The sequence below is a fragment of the Carettochelys insculpta genome, chromosome 9 (assembly GCF_033958435.1).
Source record: "Carettochelys insculpta isolate YL-2023 chromosome 9, ASM3395843v1, whole genome shotgun sequence".
Lineage (NCBI taxonomy): Eukaryota > Metazoa > Chordata > Testudines > Carettochelyidae > Carettochelys > Carettochelys insculpta.
This window is the reverse complement of record NC_134145.1, coordinates 50,541,358-50,565,283: the sequence shown is the minus strand read 5'-3', so window position 1 is coordinate 50,565,283 and position 23,926 is coordinate 50,541,358. Positions and strand designations below refer to the sequence as shown.

The following is a 23,926-nucleotide window of genomic DNA, read 5'->3' as shown; positions in this document are numbered from 1 at the left end:
CTTCTGGCTGCGAGTGGATCAAATGTATTTAATCTATTTGCTGCTTAAACCTATCTAAAACCATGTGAAAGAAGCATTTACTGGGATTTTTTGTTTATTTCAAATACATGGGTAAATTTTAGCAACTTCAGTTCTTTTAAAGTTCATGCTTAACACAAAGAAGAAGCACAGCCGCTTTCAAAGTGTTTGCATGTGGGCTACACAAGATTTTTATATTATAAAATGGATTGTTAAGGTAGGGGGTAGAGGGGGGAGGCTGAGCCTTTAAACAATAGATCTTTTGCTGTATCCTCACTGAAATTAAGCACAGTTGGCGCACAATTTCTGCATAACAAACTGGTCATTATTCTCTGTATAAGTCTCTTTGTGTGGTGAATTATATTCTATAAGTTATCTAATGTGAACATAATAATAACTTGTTTTGTCTTTTTTTGTCCTGGGTTAGTCAAGTTTAATAATAAATATAGGAAAAACAATAATTGCGGTGACAAACGGTATTTAAAGGTGCATAATCATGTCGGTCACGCTCAAAGTGTAGGTTTTGGTTATCCTTTTAAAAAAAAAAAAAAAGGTAGTGTAAATTCTTTTTCTTCTAGATTTCGTTGTACATAATTTTGTATGGCAAGTCACTACTTCAAAGAGAATAGAGAAGGCACAACAAAATTCTGTTGTCACTACTGGTGGCATGGACTTTGTCTTCTCAGACTGGGGGTAGGGATCTCTGAGGGAGGACACAAGGTTATATTACATGAGGTGTTACAGGCTGTCATCCTGTAACTCTCAGGCCCTGCTTTGCCATATAGAGAAAAGTGTTTTTAATTTATAAAGGTGTGGGAGGGGTCATACTCAGAGGTTTTCTCTGTGAAAGGAGTCACCAGTATAAAAGTTTGAGATGAATGGAATGCCTAGCTAGCAACCATGTGAGCTTTATCACTTACATCTTTTGTTAATAAACCACCTTTTTTAAGGCAATGATTTAATTCCTGTGTTCTAGAGAAGGGTCGGTCTATATACACACCTAAGACTGAAACGTCGGCTATCAGATTGCAGCTTAATTTCTTCCTCTTTGTTTTCAAGCTCTCTCCTAAGGGAGAGCTAAGTACTTGGGGTTACCTCACATGGAGATATCCCAAATTTATCTTTTGAGGCTCTGAAGAGGGGCTTTCTCACTTGTGTGCAAGAAATCTGTGTCCTTGGAAGCTTTTAAGCAGAACTGATAGAGGCAAGCTATTTTTAAGGTCTCTTGCAGGCCCCCACCTTCTGCACACAGAGTGGGAAACAGCCTTGACAACAGCTTTCAAACACATGCATATTTTCACTGCATAAATGAAATGTAGCTAGGCATGTGTAAGGTCAGAAGGTGCCTAAGGCTGAATTTTGAATGTTTTTCTTTTAAAATTCCATCAGATTCTTCTCTTATCCTTTTTAGTTGATAGAATTGTTTGGGGGTCAGGGGTTAAAATAAATAAAATAAAAAAGGGGCTCTTAGTGCAGCTTTACTTCATACTCTTTAGTCTGTCTATCCTTAATTTCAATGCTAAATTTAGTTCACAAAAGAATAGTAATTTCATATAGTCATTATTACATGTGTAATTATAAAAAACTGCACTCTGAGAGTACGTCTTAATGGGATGTAGAAAATGTATTCATGTTTCTTAAGTGGAATTGTTGGACAAGATACAGAAAAGTGTTCCCTTACCAAGTGTTAAATAGTGAGTATCGGCTGTTTCTATTACTTTTTTTTATTCCAAATGGACAAGTCAAGAATGTCTTACTCATTAAACAGAGGTTGTTAGTATACAAATTTCTGTTAAAGCCTTCTCAGATATGGCTGTGTGTATAATTAATAAAATATGTGAAATTATGTTGAGACTTCAGTGATACAATACCATTTAATTGTAATATCTGGCACTTAACACTGCATGGATTAGAGTAAACCTCAAGTTACTTGTGGGTTGCGTTCCTACAACCCCCACGCAACTCAAACTTTGGCGCAAATCAAGGGGAGGCTAAGAGGGCTGGTCAGTTTCCTGGCTCCCAAAGTGATGGGAAGCAGGGAACCAAGGGGCAGCCTCGTTCCCATCTCCCCACTGCTTTCGAGACCTGGGAAACTGACCACCCATGTGTTAGTCAATTTTTCAGGCCCCGCAAGTGACGGGGAGTCAGGAACCAGGCTGCTGCTTGGTTCCCAGCTTCCCGCTGCTTAGGGGACATGGGAAACAGACTGGCCACAAGCTGGTCAGTTTTCCAGGTCCCACAAGTGGCAAGAAGCTGAGAACCAGGCAGCAGCCTGGCTCTGCTGCACTTGCAGAGCCAGGAAACTGACCAGGGCAGTAACCTTGGTCAGTTTCCTGGCTGGGGCCAGGAAGCACGGACAGCCAGGCTCCCAGCTTCCCTCCCCTCCTTGGAGCCAGGAAACGGACCAGGGCTGCTGCCGTGGTCCGTTTCCTGGTTGTAAGAAGAAAGTCTGGACGCGATGTAGAGTGAAGCCGGAGGGTTTATTACACACAGCTGGTGGAGAGCCACCTTGCCAGTCAGGCTAGGCTCAGTGAAGCACTGCCAAATAAGTTACAAGTGATTATGTAGGATGCCAGTGGGCACAGAGAAACAGAGCGAGTTCCCGAGCCCCTGGATAGGTGTTGGCCGAAAGACATGATGAGCACGCTAAGCCAGTAATCTAAAAGGTTACACAATGACTCTGCCCATAATTTATATGCAACATTTTATTTAATACATGGGTGGTTTTTCTTGAGTAATCTGTTCAAACAACATATGCATTGATTCTAGTCCTGCTTATGTATCCATGGGAGCAATGATGCTTTTGTTCTATTGGATATGATTGACAGGTTCATATCTGAAGGAGTTGAAATAAGACAATGAGAGTATATAACAAATATTATTTATAACACATTGTTCTTATATCTGAGCCCCTTGGCTAGTGACCTAGGGAAATATCTTGTAGAGCATACTGCACGAGAGGAGTCAGGTGGCATATCTCATCCGTGGCAGCTCCAGCTTGTCTCAAAGCCTCTGGACTTGTTCTTGGAACACAGTTGCTGTAGTTATCATCTCTTCCTCCAGACTATAAGGAAGCTATGGCCTTCCTTACAAGTTTCCTCTCACACTAGCGATATTTATAAACCATGGTACATGTTGAGATAGTTAGGGCAAATACCAGACTATGAGATTTGGGCATAAGAGTTAGGGAGCAGGGGGGGTCTTAACAGAAACCATAATATGCATTAGGAATTTGGGATTTTCACCATACACTAGCTTTGCAAACGGAGGGGAGCCAGGCTCCCATATGGTTCCCAGCTCCCCACCACTCCAGGGAACAGGAAAGCTCCTGTCAGGGGAGGCAGTCATGTTAACCTGAGCCATGCCTGTCTAGAGGGTTTACTGTAAACTTTCTGATGCTTTCTGCATCTTTTTTGAAAAATTACACTTTCATTAAGAAACTTCCTTGTGTACCATATTGAAAAGTGTTCTCTGTATGCAGATATATTGATAATCCTACCTCATATGCCATATGTATGAACATTCACATTTTGTATTTCGATAATGTTATGAGAAAACAACTTCAGCTTCTCATGGTTGGCTGACAAAAGTTTGTTCTGCTTTCAGTTTGAGTTGCCCAGACGTAGAGCACTTCCTGTTTTCTCCAACTCGTAAATTAAGTCTGTAAAGACACTTGTTTCCCGTGAAGTACTAGTAGCTTAGTTTGGGGTGGGGGCAGAGGCGGAAAGTCTTGATGTAAAATCTTTTTTTTAACCTTAACCAAACTTTATCTGTTTTCTGAATTGCATTTGAAGGAAAAGGAAATTGGAAGGAAACAGTGTATTCTCTCATGTGTAAGTAGCTGAAAAGTTCATTGAGTGGATGATGTTCAGTGGCCAACCAAAAGAGTATTGGAGCTACTTATAATCCCAAAATATTCTCTCTCCAGATGTTCCCCTCACCTCCAGAATCTTTCTTCTTTTTTGCAGAATGAAGATTGTTGATTAAAGTTTTTTGTCTAAGTTGATTTTAAAGTTCCTGTTATCTCTCTTCAACAGTATTATGTTTTATTTTTCTTCTGTTTTCCACATTGTTCACTCACTTTATTGCTCAGTCCCTATTGTGTATATACTTTACATTAGTGTAAACTTAGGCTTGTTCCTGTTGTGGGGTTTTTTGTTGCTTTGTTTTTAACCCTTTTTTGCTCAGGCAGCACTTCTTTAGGTGGATTTTGTAAGTAGGTTTTCAAAATATGTTCAGTGTATATGTGTATCAGTTCCTTTTTCAGGTCTTTCTTGAGTGATTTGTCTTTTCTGTTGTTCATTTGGCATATGCTGGTACGGTCATGTATAAGCTCTTTTTTTTTGTGGATGGTCTCCAAGCTGCATATGTTTTTGAGTCTGTGCTATGTCTGGACACTGTTTCTGAGTGTGGTCTTCCAGGCGCACTCCCAGTATACAGTATCTATTTCTCGTACCCCTTTGTGGAGTGTGGAACACTTAAGTTCAGCTGTTCTGGGCCCCAAGACTGGTACTGACCCCGCCACATCTTCCCATTGCCATAAGTATGTCCTCCTTGAGCTCCATCCCCACAGACTTCCTGAAAGCACTTCTAATCCTGTCTTTTCACAGAGGCAAAGCACAAGGGAGCGATTTATAGACAAAACGCAAACTTGCAGGCAAAACTGTTGCTGGGTTTTTTTTCACTCTTCTTAAACTTTTTTCTCACTGCTCTTTAGAGTCACTAACCTTCCACAGACTCCAGGATTCTTTTGACCACCTCTCACCCTGCCCAGTCTTCTCTTCCAGTTTTGATATAGTCTCTCTATACTAGAGTCTTCTAAAAGCAGATTTTTTTTTTTAAAGATTCTCACTCACTAATCCTCTATTGCCTGCAGCTGTCCTCTGCTTGGTATAGGTGTTGAGTCTGAACCCTGATCTGTACTACAAACTTATATTGCTAAGGAGTGTGGAAAATTCATATCCCTGAGTGACAGGTATTTGGGAGGATTTTTCTGTCTGCATATCTACTACCTCTTGGGAAGTGCTTACACTAGGAAATGTTTGCAGTAGGAAATTAGCTTAAATTTGTTAAGATCGATTTTCTGATCTGCAATTTTGTGAAGTCGAAGGTGCATGTCTACACTGGTAGATAAAGTTGATGGAGCGTGTCCCCATGAGTGTTGGGAGGTTCAGCTTTGTCAGCAATGCATTGTGGGTACCTATCCTGTGGTTTCTGCTGCCCTGTTACATTGGGGGTTTCTATTACAGTGTGAGGGGACAAAAATATGCCACAGGTCATTCTGGGTGTGTGTCGACTGCATCCCACAGGGTGCTTGTCTACCTCCCCTCCCATTGGACAGTGCTGCAATACCAAAATGAGACCTGTTCTGATTGTTCACAAGCATGTGGCAATTGTTCTGTGGAAGTGTGCAATGCTAGACCTCTACCAGTCAGTGGGAAATCAATTCAGAGTGGGCAGATCTACAGTGGGGGTGGTTGTGATCCAGGTGGCCAAGGCAATCAGAACCTTCTAAGGAAGAGAGCATCTCTGAGAAATGTGCAGGATACAGTGGATGGATTTCCCTAACTGTGGCAGTGCGATAAATGGAATGCACATCCCCATCTGGCACCAGACCACTTTGCCACAGAGTAGATAAACCACAATGGGTACTTACTTCTCTGTGGTGTTAGCAAGAGGTAAATGAAATGTGCAGTTGTAACAAATCCACATTACGCATCTTCAGGAAGGAATTGAACTCTGAACCTTTAGCTCTATTGCATAAGCTTCATACATCTGAGCTGCAAGCAGAGTTCCCTCTAATCTTTTCCATCTATGTGCAGAATAAATTTTATTTTGTGCATCAAAGCATATGGGTATGTGCGTCACCCATAGAAACACATGCTGCTGGCTGTTGCTGCTCTTCTAATGAGCTGGGTGGTGCCCGAATTTCACTGGCTACGGGACCGACCACATTAGCAGATAATAGGAGAAGGCTGTTACCCCTGCCCTGGGGTTTCCAGGGATATTCGCAGGGAGCCTGGCCCAGCTCTTTTGCCCCCTGGAAGGTGGGGAGGGGCACGTTCCCGTATGTGAGTAGGATGGGATTTGCAAGTCATATGTTAGATCCAAAGTGTGAGGGTCTGAAATAATCCTTTCCTCTTTTTTCCACAACCGTGTCCCTCATTACAGTTGCTTCAGAAATTCCTAGACTCATTATGAGCTGACAGTGCTGCTGCTGCTGCTTTGTTGGCACCATGGACCTATATCTTTAGAATGCGCTTGGTCAGTTATGTGAGAGGCTGCCAGAATTTCCTCAGGGGCACAACTGAGGAAAAACAGAATGGTGACTTTTAATGGGATTATACTTGGGTAAACCTGACTGAAATTCCAGGGAATTTAGAAAATAGATGTCCATAATCTAGGGCATTTTTCTTTGCCAGATTTGATAGTTCTGCTTTGTACAAGGAAGGTGATAGCCTTTCAGAAAAGCTTCAACCAATGGATCGTTACAGGTAGAGGGCATCTTCTGGTGTAATTTACTCTTAATTTTGATGTAGACCCACTTTCCAAATGGAATTTTTCATCCAAGTCTTGGAAAATGGCTGCAAGCCAAAAATTAAGCTTTAGAATACAGTAAACCCCCTGATTTACAAGCTTTTGACTTACACGTTTCTTGCAATAACCTAAATCAAAATTGTGCGTGGTGGGGAGCTGGGAAGGTGACCAGCACTGCTGCGCCTGGCTCTGGGCTCCCCACCACTCATAGGAGCAGGGAGCCAAGCACAGCCAGGACTGGGAAACCCAAAGGCAGCTGGCCCCTCCCACGCCTGCTCCCGATGTTTGCGAAATTGGACTTACGTGTGGTTGCGCACAAAAGCAACCTACATGTAAGTCAGGGATCTGGTGGAGCCTAAAACAGGTGAATATAATCCCCGTTTTTCACATGGGGCAACAGAGGTCACACATTTAATCCAGGTGATACACAGAAGTTGGTTTCAGGTATATGTATCCTCATCCTATGCTGTAAATAAGGCTACATTTTATTCATGGGTAATTTTAGTAAGTCAGTGGCAGTAAACTAAAATTCTTAGCAGGAGTGTGCAACTCGCGAATACTGGGGATGCCTGGTGGTACTGTCAGGCTACATACATGGCTCCGCTGAGGTCCCCAGAAACAGCAACATGTCCCTTGGCTTTCTAGGTGGAGGGATGGTATGGGGGGGTTCCCGTGTACTGCCTCCACTCAGAGCACCAGCTCTGCAGCTACCATTGGCCACGAACCTTGGCCCATGGGAGCTGGAGGGGCTGCACCTGCAGTTAGAAACAGAGCTGCCTGGCTGCAACTCTGCCTAGCAGCCAAGGGAGGGACATGTTGCTGCTTCAGAGGAGGACCCCCCCCCCGAAATGCTTCCCAAAGCCTTCACACAGTCCCATGCTCCAAACCCCTTCCTTAAGCCTGTGCTCCCTCCCGCAGCACAGCTCCTGTTGGCTGCTGGGAGGTATGGTGGCTCAAGATGGCTCCACCAGTGACCAGTACAGCTGGCAGAGAGGCTGCCTGTCCCCACGCTATCTGCACATGCAGCTGCAGAACTCATGACCTTCAGCCTTAGCCTTAAACCGTTGCACTCACTAGTCCATATTTTCCAAAGTGTGGGGTTCAAAATGTTCTGCTTTCCATGGATATTTCAGTCTTCATTTATAGCTTACCAAACATTAGGGTCTTCTGTTCATCAACCAAGTGTTGCACAATTTGCATCGTTTAAAAGGTTGACTTTTTTTAGTCTACTTTGTATCTTTAGGAATTGATCCCTGCTGCTGCTAATTTTTTATCTTAGATTTTTGATCTTAGATTTTTGATACACGTGCTTCTTTCGCGTTTTCATTCCCATTGTTCAGTGCTGTTAGGAGATGGTCTTATTCTTACATATGAATGAAATCATCCTGAGACTTTCCATACTCTTCTACCATTTAAGTATTATATTAGCAAGAGGAATGCTACTTTGGGATGAAGCTCTACATTAGATAATGGATGTGTAAGAATTAGAGATGGAAAGAACCTATTTCTGTAGGTTACATTGGACTGTCTGCCAAGGTAGGATTCCCCAGAGTAGGGATGAGAAAGCTTTATTACGTCTGACCCTACGTTTCATACCTGCAATTAGCGGGGGGCTCCCAGCCTGTCTAATAGAATCCACACTGACGGAAATTTCACTGGTGTTCATATGGGGGGGGGGGGGACCCTCTTTCAGCACATGTGAGAAAATAAATATGTAGACTGTAAAACTTGATTAGTTGGTATATAAGTGAATATACATCCATAAAAACAGTAACATATTTCAACATTGTTAATGAGATGGATGAGCCTGAGGTCCAGCAGCTGATTATCCTGCACCACTCTTACAAAATGTCATGACCCTCACCCCCCCCCCCCCCCCCACAGGGGCCTGCCCCCTACTTTGCGCACTCGTACCTTAGAGGATAGTCTGAGGGGTAGCCATGTTAGTCTGTAGCTTCACCAAAAATAAGCAGTCCTGTCGCACTTTAAGAACTGACACGTTTATGTATTTCCTACAGGATGTTCCTGAATGACTTGTGCCCAATAATTTTATAGTCTGAAGTACTGGGGCATCCCCTTGTAAACTTGATGGTAGCTCTCATAAGTCTCTTGTATTTCCCTCCGCTGAATGGTTGGGACTATTTTCCTCAGTTGTACTGGTTAGCCCTTCACTAGGTTGAGTCTCATTTCATTCCCTGTCCCTAATGCTATCCTCCCAGGTAACAGTGCTGTCCGGAGAGTTCAATTTTTTTTTCAATTAATATAATATATTTTTACTTAATGTAGTGGTTACATGTTCCACTTACACCCTAAATTAAACCAGTCTGTCACTACCAGCCAGATATATAGATGTTATCACCTTTTATTTATAGTATTTCAGGCACTTGTCTATTCAAGTGACAATGCTCTTGTCCAGGCCAGGTCGAATTAATTTTTTAAATACTGGAGTTACTCTGAAGTTGCTGTATTAAATCTTCCATTTTATTTTTGTCTGCTTCTTCTATGTACCCTCTTAGAATAGGCACGTTTGTATAGTGTTTTGGTTTCTAAATCTTTCTACAATTTGAAAGATGCATAGATATTGAACTTTTTTAAAATAAGCAGGTTTTTTTAATTCATTCTGTATGGCCCCTTTTCATCTCGAAACAGTGGTTAGTGGTGGTGAGGATCTATGGTCAGTGTTTGAGTCACAGCTTGTCTCGTGTCTTATCTGTCCAATATTGGATTTGCACGATTGATTGCAATAACCGCATGTCAGTCTATTTCCGAATTCTTGAGTCTGAGTTTTTCCTTCTACAATGAAGTTCTGTCGTGTGGCTTGCACATATACTGTAGAAGGGTGATGTGCCCTGTCATAGCAATTGTTGCAAGGTATTTCAATCAGATGATATAGATTCTAGGATTTTGGATTGATGTTGAATTTTCTTCATGGCTTTTTTGCATGTATCCTTGAATCTTAGCTTCAGTTTTCCTCTTGCTCTCAGCCCACATGACAATTCACCAAAGAGGATTTCTTTGGGAAGATGTTTGTCACCCATTCTTCTCACAAGACCAGGCTGTTGTGGTATTCTTTTTGCCTAATAAGATTTGGTTAACTGTGTAAATGTGTTAATGCATGTTGGCTCATTAGACTAAAATGGCAGTATATGTAAGTCATTGACACAGTGAAAGGGAATTAAAGAAACCAAGTCCAGCTGACCTTACCTGAAGTCATTTTCAGAAGGTGATGTTATCTGGAATTCATCTCACTGTATGTGTGATGTTGTGTATCAGAATGTCTCTAGGGAAGACAGGAGGACATGAGGAGGTAGTAATTAGTCTTTTAGTAGAGGAAACCTTCAGAAGCAAGGGAAGAGAAAGTATTCATCTGATTTGGTTTTAGATTTTTTAAATTTTTTATTTTATTTTATTGCTGTGTAAGCCAAATTATATCTTTTTGTAAAATATTGAATTTTTTATATTTTAAACTTGGAAAAGTTATAAGCATGTGTATTTTTAGATATACCATTTTTGTGGTTTATCAGTAAATGGTTTGGGCGGTATTAAACTGTGAAAAACGGGTACTTTCAGGGACACAGGAATAGTAGCTAAGGATGCAAGAGTGGGCAAGTGAGCAAGAAGTTTGTATGAAGACCAGAAGAAAGGAACCTGCTCCAGTAGACTTTCTAACATACAGAAAACAACTGCAACACTTCGCAGTAAGACAGTCCTTTCAATGAACACTTTTGCATGTGTGTCCAGTATGTGTAGGGTCTTACCAAATTCACTGTCCATTTTGATCACTTCTATGGTCATAGGATTTGAAAATGGTAAACTTCATGGTTTCAGATATTTAAATCTGAATTGTCATGGTGTTTTAATTGTAATGGTCCTGACTCAAAAAGGCGAGGGGCGGGGGGGGGAGAGTGTGTGTGTGTGAGAGGGCAGGTGGAAGAAAATTGTAGGGTGGTGGCAGTATTGCTACCCTTAACTCTGCAATGCTGGTGGCAGCTGCTGGCTAGGAATCAAGCTGAGAGTAAGAGTGGCATAGTATAGTGTTGCTGCTTTCTGGGCATCAAGCTCTGAAAGCAGCAGTGCTTCTGGACTGCTCTTGATGGGGTGCTTCCTTCAGAGCTGAGCTCACAGCCAACATTACAACCACCACTCTCCAGTTGCCAAGTTGTGAAGGCAGCACAGAAGTAAGGGTGGCAACATCATATCATGACTGTCCTAAAATAACCTTGTGATCCTCCTGTAACTCCCTTTTTGAGCGAGGAGGCCCAATTTGAGAAGCTGGTCTCCCCTGTGAAATCTGCATAGTATGGGGGTAAAGCACACAAAAGGCCAGATTTCATAGTCAGTGATGCGTTTTGCATGGCTGTGAATGTGATAGGGCCATAAGGATGTGATTATCCTATAAAATATCTTGTGGAACCCATTCTTTATTTTCTAAAAGGCTCCCAATATTTGTCAATCTTTCGAAGTTGTATGTAATATACATTTGGTTTAAAAAAAAAATTGCACCATGAACAGTACTTGAGTAGAAATTGTTGACCGTTGGTGTTCTTTAATAATGTATACATCATGAATTGGAGACACAGCTTATGCATTTTCTGCATTGGAACTTCACCTATTAATGTAGCTTCTAAGTATACACAGTATCTTCATTCTGAATCTGAGGTAAAATGCATGTGTGCAATTCGCACTGCACTAGTGTGAAGTGTTCCTAGTTTAGGGGTTTCCAGTGGCTAAAATCCGAGCACTGAAAAAGCTCTCGGGTTTTGCAAATGTCTGTAATTCAGTTTTCAGCTGTGAAATTTTAATGTATTTGTTTGTTGAAGACTATTGCAACAGACTTACCAAAAATTAAGAAGCTGTTGTTTACATGTGCTTAATTCACAGGCTACTTAAGATTTACTTGGAAATTCTTAGAGTCTGTATTGTACTATATATGTTTTTAACTGTAGTTGTAATGCATCCTGAATGATGCAGCAAATGATTTGACCCTATTAGATTTCAGTGGTACAAAGCCATGTATAGTTTTTGTTTGTTTGTCTTTGGACATGTTTACACTTAACATGCTGTAGCAATGCTGTAATACTTCTTCAGTGAAGACTGTATTTAGGCTGATGGGACGGTGTCTCCCATTGCAATAGATACTCCAGTTCCTTGAGAGATGATAGGTAAGTTTAATGAGATCCTCTCCAATCAACATAGCTCCTACCAGGAGTTGGGTCAGTTTAACTGCATTACATTGTTGTGTGGTAACAGAGAGGAAGCCGTGCTAGTCTATACACTATCAAAACAAAAAGCAATCAAGTAGCACTTTAAAGACTAGCAAAATAGCGAAAGCTCACCTAATAAACTATTTTGCTAGTCTTTAAAGTGCTACTTGCCTGCTTTTTGTTTTGATACTGTTGTGTGGATCTGACATATTTCTGAGTAACAATAATTACACTGAGTTAAGTTGCTTGTGTAAACCATGCTTTTGATGTAATTATGGCAAGATGGGAGAAGGGAAGTACGGAATAATTTTCGTAATGGAAGATGCTTATTAGAATTATGACATATACCTTCCTATTATAGAGTTGAAAGTGCGGAAGTGCAGGTATTAGTATTTTGTTTGGCTGTCCATGAGAGATGCTTTTTTTGTAACAAAGTTGGGTATTTCTTAAAAATGATTGGTTTGCAGAAGTCTCTGGAAAATATGAAAATACATTTTATATAATTACCAAGTGCGCACAGGTTTTTTTAAGATGACCGTAAGGAAAAATGAGGAAGAAATACTTCCTTGCAATTGTACATTTTATTGCTTGTTTTTCTATTCTGCTCTACTAGTGCAAAATTCAGACAATAAATCACTGGAGTCATTTAGCTGTAGGAGTCGGAAATGTAGTAATGGTCTAAAGAAAAAAATATGTTGGTAGTCCCATCTGGTGTGTGGATAATGAACATGATATGTATTCTATACTCCAATTTAAATCCTGCAATTTTTAATTAAGCTCTCATTTCTTTACCTTGGCTTTAGTTTTAACATTAATGAAAGTTGGACAGGTTTGTTTGTAACATCAGTCTTCCCAGTTGACTAGATGGAAAAATCACATTTTGTTGGGTGTAGAAAGCATATTATTTGTGAAAGGAAGAAAAGTGATTCATTGGTGATGAAAAATCCAAATGTTAAAAATTATGGAAACTCTTGTGTATTTTATGCTTGAACAAATGATATGAGTCTTGAGTGTGAGCACCAGTATTGATTTGTTCTTTAATAACATTGTGACCATACTCTGTAATTATCAATCCATCGTATTTCGGGAAGGCAGGGAAGAAAAGTTAATTTTTAAATTCCTAATATTTAATAGGTAACACAGTGCCCTAATGTGACCACTCTGGCCCCTGCTTTCAGGTTCTGTGCTCTCTAGGTGTGCAGGAAGTAGCCCAGGAAAATTTGAGTTCATTTCCTATTTGGCCACAGTGGGGAGTGGAGCAGGAAGCACACTTCAGCAGCACCTCTGGCCATGCATTCCCAGGGTCGCAGATAAGCTTCAGCGCGGAAAGTGCAGGAGGTCATTGCTTTATGCAAGGGGGATGAATCTCTGCTGGGAAGACTGACGCAGCAAAAGAAATGCAGACATATGTGCCACGATTTCACAGACCATGGAGGAAAAAGGATTCACCAAGGAGATGCCTATTAGTGCTGCATGAAAATAAAGGAGCTCAGGCAGGTGTACTGTAAAACAGAAGAAGCAAACAGATATTCTGGTTTATCATCACATGCCTGTCACTTCTATAAGCAGCTGCATGGGATTCTAGGGAGACACCAAACCACTACAATCAATCTGTGGATGCCTCCCAAGAGATTCCTCAGGAAGCTCTGGCAACACTAACGAGGACATGGTGGATGAGGAGGAGGGCAATTGTCAGCTGGTGAATGGAGCAGCTGATCTCCCGACATCCAGGAACTTTTGGTAACATTGGATCTTATCCTCTCCTCCCAGGATGTTTCACAGCCGAACCCTTCTGATGAGTTCTCATCTTTTAATCATGCTACAAGTGGGCTAAGGCAGTCGGGTGTGAAGTATGCCAACCACTGTACCTACGCAACCCAGGGCCCTTGGAACAACTTGTTGAAGTGTCTGATCCTCCTTGCACATTGCTGTAAAGCTCTCAGACTGATATTCTTAAGTCTTCTCATGAGGTTTTTGTGGAGGCCTGCATTATTCAGACTTCCTCAGTAGGACATCTTTCCATCCTAAGCCACCAGTAAGTAATCTAGCCTCATGACACCACAAAGCAGCCAGCTTGATGACCGTCTTTGTGGGCACATTTAGTCATCATCCATTCCTTATTGCTGTTTCTTAGTCTAAGGAGACTAATATCTCTTTTTCAACCTAGAGGAAGCTGGGGTAGGATCATTAAGCTGCTATACAAGCTGGTCCGCCTTGCCTGGACCACCCCACTACTCTCCCTGGACTGCTTAGGGGATAGTAAACTTTGACTGTCCCAGCCAAGTAGGTGAGGCGAGGGACCATTTGGTGATGACAGACCCAGGCACAAGTGGTGACCACCACTTCCAAAGCCTGGAGCAGGGCCCCTCCACCACTTGCCACATTCACAGCTTGAGTCACAGGCTTCAAGGCATGACCCCAATCTGTGCATTATCATGGCCTGAAGAGACCTGTGTCAAGTCTTAAGATCTCTGCTGCACTGAGGATGCTTAAAAGACAAAATATGTCCTTCAGTGGAATACATCTTCTTTCACCAAGGTTCATTCATGACATTCCTTTGTGTGGTGTTAAATATATCTACAGTAAATGTATTTCTTTCATGTCTGCCTTCACTTTTATGTCTTGTTGCAGTGTGCTCAACAACTGGCGCTTTGAGCACTACTTTCCCCCTCAGCTTTTAGACTGGCACAAATCCACAGTAGAAGATGAATGTGAGAAGATGCATTCGTAGAGCACTTGGAAACCACCTGCACAGAGAGGTCACAGTTTTACTGCGTGAAGGGGAATCATGTTGGAGGAGAGGCGAACAGATCGGGAAGAAAGGAGATCCAATTGTGAGGTGAGGAGAGAGCATGGAGAGTGTGAACTGGAGACTCAAAAAGAGATGTTTGCTGCCTCATCAGCTTCAGCAGAGCTCCTGTGGTGTGTGGTACAGGAGTACAGAGTACCACTGCAGCCTGTGATCAGCCACATACCCCTCCTCACCATGTTCCCTATCCTTCCCTCCTCAGCAACCCAGATCATGGGGTGGGGGAATCTAGGGCAGCCCTGTATTCCACTCCCAGGGCCTCTTCTGAGAGCAGAAGAAGGATGACATTCTGCCTACCTTTGATGGCAAAATGCTCTTGCTTAGCCACCCCTGAAACCTCTGCCATGACCTCCTTTAGTGTCCCCTGAATTAAAGTGATTAAGTTTTTAAAAACAAAAAAAAAAGCATTTATTGCTTGTGTTGCACAGGCAGAGGAAGTAGTGGTTGTGGTATGTAGGCTTTACAGGCAAGTACTTATCATTCAGGTGGAACCTTCTTTAAAGCAATAGACATGACTGTCATGTTGCTGTCTGGTCATTCATAAAGCTGTTTTTCAAAGCCTGTCTAGCTAGCAGCCCCTCTCTATGTTCTCCTTATTGCCCTGGCGTCTGGCTGCTCATAATTACTGGTTAGGGGATTTACCTCTGTCCTTCAGCCCGGCATGAAACTTCCCCTGGTTTTCACATAAATTATGAAGCGCACAGCAGGCTGTCACCACAATCAGAATATTGCCTTTACTGTCTAGTCAGGCATCTCTACCAGAGCATTGCTCAGACATCCAGTCTGCTCCCTTTGATGTTAATCACCTTGGCTGTGTGCGTGTGCTCTCTGGACAACAGTGTAGACTCCATGGTTACCTGACACTGCAGACATCAGAGCGCCCCAACAATCACAAATTAAGCAAAGTACAAAGGCACTAGAGCCAAGGCCCTTAGATTAGGTGTTTGTTTTTATGTTGGTGCTTGCATACGTCGCAACAATGGCCTTGGTATATTTACAGGGGGGCAGAATGCCCCAATACTGTCCTTTAAACTGGGCAATACATTCAGTGTGACATAGAAAACTTCTATACTCAGGTACAAACAAGTTACATATACATTACATATCCAGGTACAACCCCTTCATTGTAATACATTGATGCCCCCCATTGTAACTCGATCTACGCATTAACTTGGTGGTGGTGGTGGTACCATCAAAACAACACTATCTATCATGTTGTCATTATGCCCTGTTCCTGAACTTGGGTCTGAATGTCCTGGTGCTAAGCTGTTACATGTGGGGACGGTATGGGGAGTGCATGGTACCAAGCAGGATGTGTTTTGTGTGTATCACTGAGCCCCTGGCGCTGGGTGCCTTTAGGTCTTTTTGTGAGCTCTTAGGCCCTGTGACTTATCAGCCCTACCTCTTGCTGCATTCCTGTGAGCAGAATCTACTGCCAGTTTTTGCTTTAACCCCCTGTTGTTCAGCCTGGAGGCCTTTAACTTTGCTCTATATTATCAATGCATTATCTGTTGTACTAGGCCTTTAGCCTTACACCAAGCCTGATTGTCAGGCCCTCTCATTACACACACTGCAGTCTAATCAAGTCAGGAGGCTTCTGAACCTGGCCTTTCAATGCCCAAATGCACATTCTGTTATCATTCTGAAGCAGGTCTTTGCCTACGAAAGCTTATGCCCCAAAATGTCAGTTTATAATGTACCACAGGACTTCTTGTTGGTTTTGCGGATACAGACTAACTCAGTTACCCTCTGATATTTGCTAAGGCTGTAGCTGAATTTCTCCTTACTGCAATCCAGGCTGCTGGTGTATAGCTTCATAAGCCAAGGGAGCAAGGGTTAAGCTGGATCACCCGGGATCACTATTGCCATCTCCATGTCTCTAGTGGTGATTTTCTGGTCTGGGAAGAAGTCCCCTTCTGCAGCTTTCTAAACAGACCAGAGTTCCTACAGGTATGCCCACCATGCACCTTTCCTAACCATTCCACACTGATGGTGAAACTACCTTTGTGATCCTCTAATGCCTGCAGTACCATGGAGGCATACCAAAGTACCTATTGCCCTGCTGCAGTAAGAGAACCCCATCATGGTAAAACTGTCCACTATGTCCTCTACGTTTCCCAGAGGCTCTGCCTGTCATAGCAGAAGGGGATTGATTGCATTAGCTGTCTGAATCACAGCAGCCTCCATTGTAGATTGCCCACTGACAGGTAGCTGTCTGGCATTGTAAGCTTTCACAGAGCTATTACCATGCGCTTCTGAACTGTTAGTGCAGGTCTCATTTTGGTATCACAGTGCTTCAGGGTGGGGGAAGACAATTCACAAAATTCCACGGAAGTGGCCTCGTGGGAGTTTTGTTGCCACTGTTTGTCCCAGGCCCACAAAACAATGTTGTCCCACCAGTCTGAGTGTGTTTCATCGCACCAGAACTGGCAATCTGCTGTGTTCAAACATCAAGTGCAGCCAGTATCTCCCCATTCCTCTTCTCCAATGTCTCGCATTCATATATGTCTCTGTCCTCTTAGGAGTCTTCATCACTCTTGCTGCTGCTTACGTGCCTGTCCTACAACAGAATATGTGAGGTGTTCACAATGCTTGCCAGAGCAATTTGAAGCTGTACAGGTTCCATGCTCGCCTTGCAATGGCATCTGCATGGATATAAAAAAAGTGTGCAAAAACACTCTCTTGCCATTGCTTTCCAAAGCCGGGGGTGGGGGGTGGGAAGTGCACTGTGGGATGCTCATGACATGACATCACATTTTAATCCAGTCAGATACTGGGACAGAAACCCACAATGCAGTGAGCTAGCGGCCGCTGTGGGATAGGTACACCCAATGCATTGCTGGCACTTCACAAAATCGGGTGCTCAAAAATCAGTATTAACAAATTCGACCTATTTTTGTGATGTGTACACAGAGCTCCAGTTTTACTTAGTCATTCAGGATTACAGCCTGAGTACTCTGGCCAAGAGTTAGTTCTTGAAAAGTGTGAAGAAAATGGTTAATGTACTGTGATTTGAACAGTTAGCTCATAAAGCAAAATACAGCATCACCATTATTCAGTTAATCTTGGTGTTACTGTGAAACTGCCAGATTTAAATTTGAGGAGAGAGCTCGTGTAACTGTTGCTATGGTAATACCAGGAAAGCAACATGGTAGTTTCATCTATAGCTATGTTCAGCTGAATCCCTTTTGCAATCATTTAATTGTGAAAGGAGGGTGCCACTCTGTAGCCAGGTTATTTATTATTGCACTAATCAAAAGAGAACAGTAATTAATAATTTTGTGATAAATGAAACTGTTTAAATTTTGAGTAAGCCAGATCTATTTTTCATTCTGGTTTGTTTTGAGTATTTGACCACCATCTCTGGAAAACATTACCTCTAAAGTTAGTGACCTGGTGATATGTTTTCATGTCACTATCTCTAGTATTACCTCTGAACTGGATATAGCTGTGGAAAAACTATGCCTTTGTAATTGAAATTTTGCCATAGAAATGGATTTACCCACACTTTGCACTTTTTTCACAATGGACACCTATGTAGGGCTTTCGAGCTATAGATTGAAACATTTTCTGGTTTGGTCTCATTTTTAAAAAAATCCTAATATTTAGACTTGTGCTGTCTTTTTATCCTGGGTATAATGTTTGGCTACCTGTGTTATTTATAATCCCTGTCAGTTTCATCTTGTAGCCTGACCCAGGTACCTATCTTTATTCCTTACACCTCTGACTTTATTTTGGCCTTCAGAGAAAAGGGAGCGTACTTGCTTTCTCTTGGTTTCCTTTCAAAATCATTGTACAGCTGGCAAGTCACAAATGTTAATAGCTCAACAGGCAAAAATAGATATTAATGATCAGTTCCTGAGGTAGGAAGCTGAAATAGATGGACCAAATATCTGAGCTGCAGTATTACAGTAAATACTGCATTCCTAAAATATGTCTTGCAGTCCTCTGAGGCATTAGCACATACCAGTTATAATACAGAGGCTATGTCTACCTTACAGAGATCTTTCGGAAGATGCCCTTCTGAAAGATCTCTCCTGAAAGAACTTGCATTCCCACACACAAAAGCAGATCAAAAGTGAGCTGCTCTTTTGAAAGAGCGGGCCAGAGATGATAAAATCAGGCCCCATGAGGATTGCTCTTTTGGAGAGAGAGAGAAGGGGGGCTTGCAGAGCATCTACACACATTTTCTTTCTAAAGAAGCTTTCAAGAAGGGGCTCTCTTCCTGAAACTGGAAAGGAAGAGCAGCTTTGAAAGGAGTGCTACATTCTTTGATTTACTTTCAAAAGAATACTTTTTGTGCATAGATGCTCTGTGGGATCTTTCAAAGGAGCTTGTTAGTGTAGATGCAGCCAAACTGTTTTGGAAGACATTGTCTCTGAGTCACTATTCTTGCAGCTTTCATTTTGGAGTAGCTACATCCAGTGAAATATAGAGGATATTGCTTCAGTTATTATAATTGTCCTGCATTATTTCAACCTGCGGCCAAATATGCTGTTCTTTTAAAAGCATAAAATATTTGTACATGACCTGCACCAAAATGGAGAATTAAGCAAAGCAGTGTTTTCTGAGTTTGGCAAAAGTACTTTTTATTGTAGTCATTTAAAAAAAAAAACAAATTAAGGTTATAGATTCAGCTATGCATCAGCATTTACCATTAATAAGAAATGTGAAGGGATTTGATGTTTTTGTATTACTTTATATTACTACTTTTTCCCTGAAGTTTTCTTATAGCTTTTGGTTACTTGTGGCTGTAAGTTTTAACTTCATTGTTAGTTTCTTCAATTTCATATGGGGGCGTGTCCGAGGCTTGTACTGGGTTAGGACATGTCAGGAGAAAAAGACCCTTCAGAGTAGGGATTTTTTTTAGCTGTACTTTTTACACTTTAAGATAAAAAGGATGAGAATAGTAGGGATACTGAAATATAATGCTTGCTTTAGTGTAGGTATCTAACACACAACCTGTAGAATATGTGAGATTACATGTTTACCTTTTAACAGTATCAGATGGACTTGTAAAATTAAGGCCCAGGGTACACCATAGAGGTTAATGAGAGGCAGCTTATGTTAACCTAAAAAAATTGTGAAATCCATGAAATTTTCTTGCTACTAACCCTCCCTCCATTCATTGTTCTCATAACTTAAGACTTTATTCCCTTTCCCTCTAGTCCGCTTGATAACATTACCGTCACCTTATAATTTGATTCCATTTGATCTTTTTTTCTTGTCTGACGGGGGGGTGGGGGGGAAAACTGAAAATGTTTCATTAACATGGGCAGTTGAGGTGTATATTGACTCATACGTACATGTGTAATGTAGGAACATACCTCAGAACAGTTTCTTTGCCACAAATGCTCAAACTAACTTCTGTCTGTATTGATTTGGGCAAGTGACTATAAAACTCAAAATACTGTTTTCTTACGAAGAGAATATTGTAAGTGAAAAATTACAAACAAAACAATGAAAAACAAGAATTTGTGGCATAAATTCAGTGTTATCGATTTGAACATGAACTAATACCTTAGCATGATGATAATACATGAGCAGAAACACTATATAAGGAAATGGAAGCATTTGTTTTTTTTAAAAAAAGAGGGTAAGATTTTACTGTTTCATGCTGTAACACTCTTTCAGTTTACAAGGTCCCATTGTGCTTCTCAAAGTTGCTTCTGAAAAATGCAAAAGAGAGCCATAGGTCAGGGCACACAAACTTCAGGAGACTGGCTATCTTGTTTATAGTCCAAATATTTATTTTTGTATTTAGAAAGGGCCTTCAAGTTGCACATAGGCACCAATACAAATTTTTAAAAACTGTGATGGGCTCTCAATATGGCTTATAAAACTAAGCAGCTTTTCTTTTATGCACACAATACACTTGATCACTAACAAATCCTCTGCAAGTTACAGTGCCAGACTAAACTGGTGGATGTCGCAACCTATCCTAAAAATACTGTCAAACTCTGGCAGACTTTGAGGAACAAATTCCAAAGTTGAGCAGGGCACTTAGCGTTTAGTTACTGAACCCTGGGATTGACCCTTCAGCAAGCAGAATTCCAATACAGAAAGAGGTAATGTACTTTGTATTCTTGTTCCCAATTGTGAATATTCTGGACTAGTTGAAACTTTTAAATAATTCAGCTCAAAAGTACATTACAGTGTCAAAGGCATGGCTAAGCACTGAGGTCCTACCCAGAGAGGAATGGCTGTATTCTTTGGGTCAGCTGTTGATTGAGTCATCTTGAGCCATTGCTCTTGACTGAAGATCTGGAACGCATTTGAGATGCATTATGAACCCATGATAGCTTATCGCACATAATGAAGGAACGTACATCCTTCACAGAGGGAACGTTCGGCTTGAGCTCCTCTCTGTATGTATTCCCAGTAACTACCAGTGCTGTTTCCAACTCATCTGCATTGAGCTTGAGCTACCTAGCTTTCATTCAGAATGCCATCTCTGGCTAGTATCAACTGGAAAGCAAACTGATGCATCTGAAAACCAAAAATGGGTATCAGCATATCAGTAAAGCAGCAGCCTCAGATTGTTTCCTTCAGTCACCTTCCTGTAGAGTGAATGGCTGTGAATGTTCTCATTTTTAAAACTAAATGAGGTTTAGTTCTTCAGTGCAGCTTTCACTTAATTCAAGCAGCATACCTACTCATGCAAAAATTATAAACTAGTCAAGCAATTCTTCCCACAGGCCTGGAAAGAAGAGAGTTTTATTTAATACTTTTGAAGATGCTTATGTTCTGTGGTTGTGGTCAATGTTCCTTCTATTTTTTCCAATTTACATCTGAAATAAAATGTTTTATACACTGAGGCATGTGCACCAGCAGTAGAAACAAACAAACAAATATCTAGGTAGCTGCTGGTGTTCTGCTAATCAGGTGGGTGGCGTTTGAATCTCTCTTGAGTGGCAACAGAAGCATACAGGTTACAGAGAACCTTGATTGTGGTACCAGCTGAGTACTAAGATTGAAAACCGAAAGATGGTGAGATGGATTGTAGTGGGACCTCTAAAAAGTGATTGAAATGCTCATTTTGTGCAAGTGCTCTGTATTTCCTGTGGGGAGCAAGCACAATCACTGTAATGCAGCTTGTTCATACCTACTTGTATTTACCTTGTGGTCAACTATATCAAAAGTTGCTAAGAATGAACAGTATCTCTATGGACTCATAATTTGTTTCCATTATTACCTGAAGATTAGCCAAAAATAACTGCAGTTTCTGTGCCTTACATAGTTTTGAAGTCCAGTGCAGTAGGATTAGGGACAGCTGGAGTGCTCTTAGATAATGCAGAAGCTGGCTAAATGCTGCCTTCTGAGTAACCTCCCTGTATTGTTTGAGTGACCATAGAATGAAAGTGAATCAAATAACGATTACTCTAATGTATCAAGTATTTTTCATAATAAACATATTAATGAAAATTGCAGGATAGTTTTCTACCAAACCAAAGATAAATGGCTGAAAACCTGACAGTGTGACAACAAATAGTGACCTGGAATATTTAAAATTAGTGGTAAACATTCTATTTGGAAACAAGCTTTCTTACCATCAGGGTGGTTAAACACTGGAATAAATTAACTAGGGAGGTTGTGGAATCTCCATCACAGGAGAATTTTAAGAGCAGGTTAGACAGATGCCTGTTGGGGATGGTCTAGACAGTGCTTGGTCCTGCTGAGAGGGCAGGGAACTAGACTCGATGACCTCACGAGGTCCATTCCAGTTCTAGTGTTCTGATTCTGAGAGCTGCCTCAATATGTGAATTGGTAGAGCAGAAACTATAGCTATAATCTGTGTCTTTACCTTTTACTTTCAGGAATAACTTCACTTTTGGGTGGATTTTGTTTTAAACTATACAGAAATGTCAGTTTTGCTAAATTATCACTTCTGTACTACTTTTGTGGAAAATAAGTGTTTGGAATTACTCTCATGGAAGTTTTCACTTAGTTACTAGTAATTTTTTTTGCAGCCAAGGGGGGGGTGGGGGGGTGGACTGCAGTCTTTCCCCCACAAATTGGACCATTTTTCAGACCAGATCAAAGATTTTAAGTGTTGCATTTTTCATATACCTTTAACTACCTCAAAGAGAGTGAATTCAATAGCAGATGATAGTGGACTTGCATGGTGGGTTGTGTATTAGGACTAGGACACTCTGGGGCATCGAAATTGTGGTGCCATCCTCTAAATATAATTTAGAGCACATATGGGAAATGATTTTGGCCTGAGGACCACATCAGGGTAGAACAATTGTATGGAGGGTCATGAATGCTCACAGAATTGGAGTTGGGATTCAGGAGGGAGTGTGGGTTCCAGCCAAGGGTACAGTTTCTGGGGGTGAGGCCAGAAATGAGGCGTTTAGGATGTGAGAGGTGACTCCCCACTGGAGCAAGTGGTTGGAACGCAGCAGTGAGGGAGCGAACTGGCTGGGGGTTGCTGGTTCTGGGATGAGGCCAGTGATGAGGCATTGGGGTTCAGGATGGAACGCCATGCTTGAACCCAAGGGGTTTGGAGGATGGGAGAGGTATCTGCATAGGAGCCAGGGTACTGGAGTGTGGGGACTGTGGGTGTTGGAGGGCTCTGTCTGGATGTTTGAGCACTGGGCTAGGGTAAGCAACGAAGGTCTTGCGGGGCTCAGGAGGAGATTCTAGGCTGGGATGGTGGGGTTGGGAGTGCAGGAAGGCGATGAGGCCTGGGGCAGAGAGTTTGAGCAAGGGGAGCAGGCCGTGCTGAGTGGTGGAAGCTCCAGTCTGCTCTTACCTCCTCAAGCAGCTCCTGATCATGCTACTGCTTCCCTGTTCTGGACAACTCTGATATGGAGGTGCACCCAGGTATGTCTCTCTCTGTTCCCCTGTCTGTGCTTCAGCAGTTTCCACTCTCCACTGTTCCAGCCAATGGAAGCTGCTGAAGCGATGCTTGGGACAGGGATAGCTCGTGGAGCTCTCTGGGTATAGGAGGCAAAGGGTATAGGAGTCAGTGGGGGGACCTGGAGCCATGCGGAGCAGTGCAAACTCCAGACCCCACTCCCTAGCAGGAGTTCGAGGGCCAGATTAAAACAGCTGGTGAACTGGATGCGACCCACAGGCCATAGTTTGCACACCCCGATTTAGATTTTGAAGTATCAGTCAATGACTTGTCAAATTAAACTTGAATCTGAAACTTGGTTCACATTACAACCTGGCACACTGCAATAAAGCAGCCTTCGAATCTGCAGGTTTTTTTTGTTGTCCTCTAGTAAGGTATGTGGTCAGAGCTTTAAAACGCATTGATAGATTCTTCAGTTGCAAATGTCACATTGCACATCTGTGTTACTGCAGTAAGAGTTCAGTATAAACATTTTTAATATGGTTCTTTAGTTAG

General features: G+C 41.8%; 1 protein-coding gene across 1 annotated transcript in view; it reads left to right on the top strand.

Moving 5' to 3' along the window:
* The window catches only part of CDC73 (cell division cycle 73), a 171,748-nt gene that overhangs the window by 55,952 nt on the left and 91,870 nt on the right, over positions 1–23,926 (top strand). The gene's annotated exons all lie outside the window — the stretch shown is intronic.